General features: G+C 46.2%; 1 long non-coding RNA gene across 1 annotated transcript; it reads left to right on the forward strand.

The window, feature by feature from the left end:
• Positions 1 to 3,101: 3,101 nt before the first annotated feature.
• LOC118163405 lies at positions 3,102 to 6,360 on the forward strand. Its single transcript, XR_004749029.1, has 2 exons — positions 3,102 to 3,189; positions 4,566 to 6,360. It is a non-coding gene; the product is annotated as an uncharacterized LOC118163405 (long non-coding RNA).
• Positions 6,361 to 6,813: the final 453 nt, after the last annotated feature.

The following is a 6,813-nucleotide window of genomic DNA, read 5'->3' on the forward strand; positions in this document are numbered from 1 at the left end:
TTTTTTTGAGAAAAAAAAAAAAAAAAAGAAAAGAGCAAAAAGTCTTGGAGAAAAATGTACCCCAACACATGCTGACGGGCAACAGGAGCCCATGAGCTGCTGGTGGAAGAGTGCCCATGGGTCTGTGGGGAGCAGAGCCAAGCTCACAGTGCACCAGGGCTGTGACCAACCCTCTGCTCCCCTCCTGCTGTTCCTCGAAAACCTCCCGGCCACATACTGATGTGAACCAGTCCCACTCAGTTCTTGACATTTAGCTTGGCCACAGCCGGCGGTGATTCATAGAAAGCTCCTTGTTCCGGCCCTGTAGCGAGCGTCCGTGTTCCAGGGCCTTTTTTCCACGCTGCAGTCTTCTAAAAAATGCATGTGCAGGCAGATCGTGCTGCAAATCCTATGGCAACCGGCTGCACCATGGAGGGCTGGCTGAATTACAATGTGCAAGGCTTGTGTGCTAAGAAACGCTACGCTGAGAGGGAGAAAACTTTCTAGAAATATTAATATTCAGCACCCACTGTCGAGAGATCATAGCAACCCAGAAAGATCTGTCTGCTCTGAATTATTATTCATGTACCATGGAATATGTATTTTTTTTAAGGAGCATTGTAAATTAACGCTAGCAAAACGCAATTTGTAATTTAAATGTAAATCAGAATTGACTAAGAATATAATTAAGCTCTGAATGCCTAGGTAGGATCTGCTAACCAGACTGTTTTGCGGCGTTTTTTTCACACAGATTTTAAAGTGCATTATTTACCTTGAGTACTTCAATGTGCATTATCTGTATATGTGTGGTATAAAAATGTAAGTAATAACAAAAGCTTGTGTGCTGTTGAATTCTGGATTGATTCTGCAAAACTGAAGGGTGTTTTGTGCAGAGGGTTGGACAGCTTGCTTTGTCGGTGCATGAGGCTGCTGGGACACTGGGAAGAAATAAAGTCCCCCATCACAACTGGTGCTTTTGCTACCTGTGCTTTCCACTGCGATGCAAGAGGGAGCCACGACATGGATCAAATATAACGAAGTCACGTAGCTTTAATTGTTGGTGGGTGCTTGTGTTTGCTTCACTGCAAGATAACTCCAAGTATAAATATATCTATCTTCACAGCGAGTGGTCGGGCTGCCTCTCAGCCTTCCCGCCAGTTGCCCAGCCACTGCTGCCCCCTCCTCACTGGTATTTCCCCACGGACGTGGCCACGTGTGGCCACTGCAAATATGGGGCCACAGCTCTTAGCGAAAGGATTGAGCTCCCCAAACCAAGCCCACCATGAAGCTGCACCGCTGGGAACAGCCAAATGCAAAACCTAATTCTGAGTTTGGCATAACAAAAGTATTTTCCTGTGGAAATGGGGACTTTGTAGCAGGAAGCAATTGGCCTAACTAAGCCCCTTAGAAATTAAAGATATTACATTCAAGATATTCTTGAGAAATTTAAGATACTACATTTAAAACAGAGAGGTGGGACTGAGCAACATGAAATAAGTCAGTTCAGGAAGACCTGGACACCTCCGTTTTAAAACGCAGTTGAGATTTACAAATACCTCTTTTGGTCTGCATGCTGGGGGCAGATACAAGGAAATTACTGCCGTTCCCTCCCAGGAGGCAGTAAGACCTCTTGGTTTCTCATCGGTACCTTAGGTAGCCACACACAAGGAGCTCATCTGCACTCCTGAGTGCTCAGCACGCAGGCCCAGCCACACTTCACCCCGCCGTGTTCGCCACAGCCATGGAAGGGGCCAACCCAAGCAATGGCAGCAGGCTACTTACTCCCTTCTCAGTACTTAATGTACACATCTCTCCTTGGTCTTTGGTGACCCACGAGGCACAGGGGTGTTTTAGAAGGAGAGGGGCACGGTGGGCCCCGTGCTCCAGCACCAGCCCCACAGAGATGGATGGCGCTGCTTTCAGGTGTGCAGTCTGACAGCAGTCTGAGGTGCCATTAAATCCAGATACAAGAGACAATAAATGAGTACCCAAATGCCATGCTAACACCAGGAAAGGCTGTTTTTGAAGCACCAGAACTGTAAAATGCTGCTTTTGAGTCTCAGATGACTTTACATACCAAGGCATCTGGAGCCCAAAGCCTTCTGTCAGACACGTGGCTCCAGCTCCTCTGAAAGGCAGAACTGAAATTATTACTGACAGCTGAAATTAAGATTTTAATAATTACCCAAGCTCCTCTTTGCATAGACCCAGCAGGAAAACATCCTACAATGTGTGGTGTGTCAGCCACTTATCTCCAAGGAAATGAAAGCTGAGGCTTTGCAGCACTGGAGAGATGTTCAGCAACTTTCAGCACGCTGGGGACAAAAGTATTTTCTTAATATAAAAAGTGGATATAATTTCAGTTGGAAGCTTGCCCTTCTATGGAAGTGAGGACATATATACCTCAGCAGCATGCAGAGTGCAAATGGTGTTAGAAACTGCTCAAGTGTAACAGGGAGAAAGCAGAAAGGGAACAAAATGTTTTGAGAGAATGGTAGCAGGAGAATTAAGAAGATGGCTTCTCCCTCCCCACACTTACGTGCTGCTTTCACAATAAAAATCCTCCCTTCAGGTTTTGGAGCTGACCACGTGCCCATGGAGCCCTTCAGCACTGTTAAGAAAAGAAAATGATGCAACCACTACCCACGGACAAGCCCCGAGCTAGTACTCCTCTTGCCCTGCGTGCGGGAAGCACACCTTGGCGTGGAGAACTTTGTTTGGGCTGACGTGGGATTTCCTGAAGCCTTCCCCTAAGCTCTGGGTGATTTTTCAGACTCACTGTACCAAACGTATGTTGGCTGGGGCTCTCTGGTCCAACCTGCTGCTCCAAGTGGACATGCCACAGGGGGCTGAAAGAGGTTTCCTTCTGCCCATCCAAACTGGCAGTCTGTGCCCTTGTTAGATCAGCTGTCGGTGCTGAGCAGGGTTTAACACCGCTGGCCTCTCTGGGACGAAGGCCTGCTGGTGGGCGTAGGGACCGCTTCCACTGTTAGAGAGGAGGAGGAGTCCTTCCACCAAGATCAATCAGCTGTGGCCATTGGTCACCTCGTCACGTACACATTGCCTTCATCAGATCTGCTGCTTGTTTATTAATCCTTCTCCCACGGCTTTCAACTCATTTAATTTCTAAGGGGGTTGTGACTTTGTGATCCTCACAGCACAGAAAAGCTGCTGATTAGTTACGTTTCCCTTGACAACTTGGGAGCGTAGGTGAATCCTCATCCAAGTTGTAGGGGGCATTTAGGAAGGGGCAGCACACTGGAACCCTGATGTTTGTTTCACTGACAATTTGCAAGACATTTATGTATCTGAGTCTATAAATCATGTATTTGAATACACAAAATGTTATTGTTTATGCGGTGAAAATGCTTATATGCAAATTCTGAATAACTCACTGCCATAACAATCTCATCAGCTTATCTTAAAACTGGTACTTTATTTAGGCCTACGCACATTCAAATTGTTCCTTTTTCTGCTGAAGCTGCCGTCTGACTTTTGCTGCCAGTAGTCCTCCACCAGCCCCGTCTTTCACTGCTCACTGCAGGCTACTTCTGCTTTTCTGTAGCTTCAAGAAATGCAGTGATGGAGACGCACAGGCTGTACCAGTACCTCTGTGATGTTCTGCGATTTACCAGGGCACATCCAGCTCAGACACTGAGATCAGGTACAAAGCTGGTAAGCTATCAGCTAACAGGGCAAGAGCAACAACAGGAGAGATCTCAGGAGAACTTTGATGGCTTTTCCATTTAATACCTGCTCTTATTTCCTTACGTGGTACTTGATTATCTCCTCTCCTCCCACTTCAATATTAAGGACTTGAAGGAGGCAGGCAAGGGGCAGGAAAAACTTTTTTTTTTTTTCACTTCCATTAAATTTATGGTGAGAACTTTCCTCCTCCATCAAAGACTGTCATGTTGCACATAGGTGCAAGGCTGGGGGGATTTGGCTGTGCTGGGGCTTGTGTTATATACACCAGAACCTGTCAGGTCAAAATACAACTTATTATACTTCCTGAATCATAAATATACACCTCCTACAGTCAAGGTAAACTTTAACCAAGGCCAGAGATTTCATAGTGAGGTGTTTTAGGACTCTTCCCACTAACCATACGTTCAAGCAGGACACAAAACATTGCTGCATAGGTCTAGGATGAAACCATTTGTATCACAGTCCTTCAGCGTGGGGAATGAGAGGATGAGTTTTAAGACAGAGCTGTAAAAATACATGAATAAATGGTCGTTTTCAACAGAACTGATTTAAGGAGCCCAAAGGCCTTTTTAAAATCGCATATCTCATCTTCCAGTAGAAATGTTGTAATCTGAAAGGTTTTTAAAGTGAGTAGGGTTAATTCCCTGTTGGGGAAATGGGACTTTTATACAGTAATATCTCATGAAAAAAAATAATAATAAAAAAAAATGTTGTCATTTGGGACATTTAAAACTGGATGGGGTAGTACCACTAAAACACAATCTACACAAGAACCCATCACTGGAAGGCAGAGAGTCAGCATTCTGCCAGAGAGCCTTTTTGTCCCCAGTTTCTATTATGCCTGTGTTTTTCCTAATGGCTTATTTATTTGTGCACAGTGACTCCTCCTGAGATAAACAGAAAGGATTAATCTTGACAAAGCGACTCTGAGAGGTTGGGAACCACAAAGAAGGAAGAGGGGAGTAATACAATTATTTTTGTGCTTTATGAATAATTTGTAGCTGGAATAAGTAAAATTACACACAGCAAGCACTCGCATATATTTTCCTCTCTGCCTCTGAGGGAGTTAAACTGTAAACGCGGTGAAGAGAAGCAGTAAGAGTAAAATTAGTCTACAGCGAGTTGTATCTTGAAGAACAATATGCTCTTGTGTGTCTGCCCCTTCTCACAGGATATGGCCCATCGACTGGAGATCACAGATGTCCTCCTGTTGGTATTTGTGGTTCGCAGCATGCTGAAAATCAGAATATTTCAGATTTGTTAACTGGTTTTACTGTGAGTAGTAATTTCCTTGTTGGAAACAGCCTGTCTGAATGATCCAGCCTTCTCAAGTTTGTGCACCACCTGGTGCAGAAATGCAAGCAGAAAGTAAGAAAAAAAAGCTGAATGGATGTGAAAAGTTTATGAATATGCAGAGCTTTGGCACAAAAAATCATCTTCATTCCAGCAGAGCATTTTCCATCTCTTTATTAGTGTGTGAGCTTCCAAGGCCTCGTTTATAAGGAGCTGCTCCTTTCTGCTTTCCACAGGATCACACAGGATGGCTGGGGTTGGCAGGGACCTGAGCAGGCCCCGGCCCAGCCCCTGCTCCAGCAGGGCCACCCAGAGCAGGGTGCCCAGCACCACGTCCAGGCGGCTTCTGAAGGGCTCCAGGGAGGAGACCCCACCGCCTCTCTGGGCAGCCTGAGCCAGGGCCCCAGCACCCCCATGTTAACAAAGTGCTCTGTGATGTTCAGACAGAGCCTCTTGGGCTCCAGTTTGTGCCCACGGCCTCCTGTCCTGGCACTGGGCACCACTGGGCAGAGCCTGGCCCTGTCCTCTCAGCACCTCCCTTCAGGCACTGCCAGGCCCTGATGGGATCCCCCTGGGCCTCCTCTTTTCCAGGCGGAGCAGGCCCAGATCTCAGCCCCTCCTCATAGGAGACGTGCTCCAGCCCCTTCACCATCTTGCTAGTCCTTCACTGGACTCCCTCGACTATGCCCAGGTCTCTCCTGTCCCGGGGAGCCCAGGACTGGACACAGCACTCCAGCTGTGGCCTCACATTTCGGCCTGTGCCAGGGAGCAGGTTCCCTAGCAGGCAGTGATGCCCAGCTGCAGCTGGTGCAGGTGAAAGCTGGGGACTGTTGGGTTTGGCAGAAATACATCCTCAGCCACCATTCAGATGGCTTTGGAGGTCCCCAGCACATAATCTGCTGTTTTACTGAAGTGTGTTCTCACCAGACTTACCAGGGATGCAGACAGCACAGGAGGGCACAGCGTTATGTGAGAGAGTTTGCATTTGGGTGGGCACATCCTTCTGGCAAGGGGAAACCATCCAGAGAAGAAATCATTCACTGTACCACCAGATTACTCATCTCAGGTTTAGTTTTTAAGTGCTAAACATTGACTTAATGCAGCAGGAGACGCAGACTGGGTTCTTCTGCAAGCTGAGGAGAGGAGAGGGAGAAGATAGGGCACATGACAAGGCCCTTCAGAAGGAATCATGTCACATGAAACTGCAGTTGATCCAAGTGGTGCACATGAAGATCACACAGAAGAAATGATTCTCAGAAAGACGTGAGTAAAGGCAGAGATGCTCACAGCTCTCTGAAGAAGGTGTGCCCTCTTGCCCTTGGTCTGCAGTGATGTGGAGGCTCTTATCGTGATTTAAATAAGAGTGGGCTCACATCATATTGGCACTGCATAACCAAGTCAAAGGCATCACAGTTTGGGTGATGTAAAATCTTCCAGTTGTGTCGCTGTGCCAGCTCCATGAGATACCAGATTTATAATAGCTTGAAAGAAAACAATTCACATTTACTATAGCAGTCATAAACAAATTACTAACAACCAAATATTTATAATATTAAAATATTTTATGATGCACAAACAACTAATAGTATAAATCATATTTCACAATTAATCCTTCATACACAAGGTGTTGTTGTTTTTTTTTTTCATGCAATGAGTGAACGAATGCTGAGCTGTTATAGAAAAGGGTAGGTGGTTTGTACCAGGACACAGTTTGGTTGTTTCTGCTTCAGCTCTGAAAAGTTTTAGAAGAGTGGAAGGTGAAATTGTTCAGAGGAATTGTTTTGCCCCAGGGATGTTGTAGTAGGGCAGGTGGCTGCAGGATGAAGCAGCACA

Source organism: Oxyura jamaicensis, chromosome 3 (assembly GCF_011077185.1).
Source record: "Oxyura jamaicensis isolate SHBP4307 breed ruddy duck chromosome 3, BPBGC_Ojam_1.0, whole genome shotgun sequence".
Lineage (NCBI taxonomy): Eukaryota > Metazoa > Chordata > Aves > Anseriformes > Anatidae > Oxyura > Oxyura jamaicensis.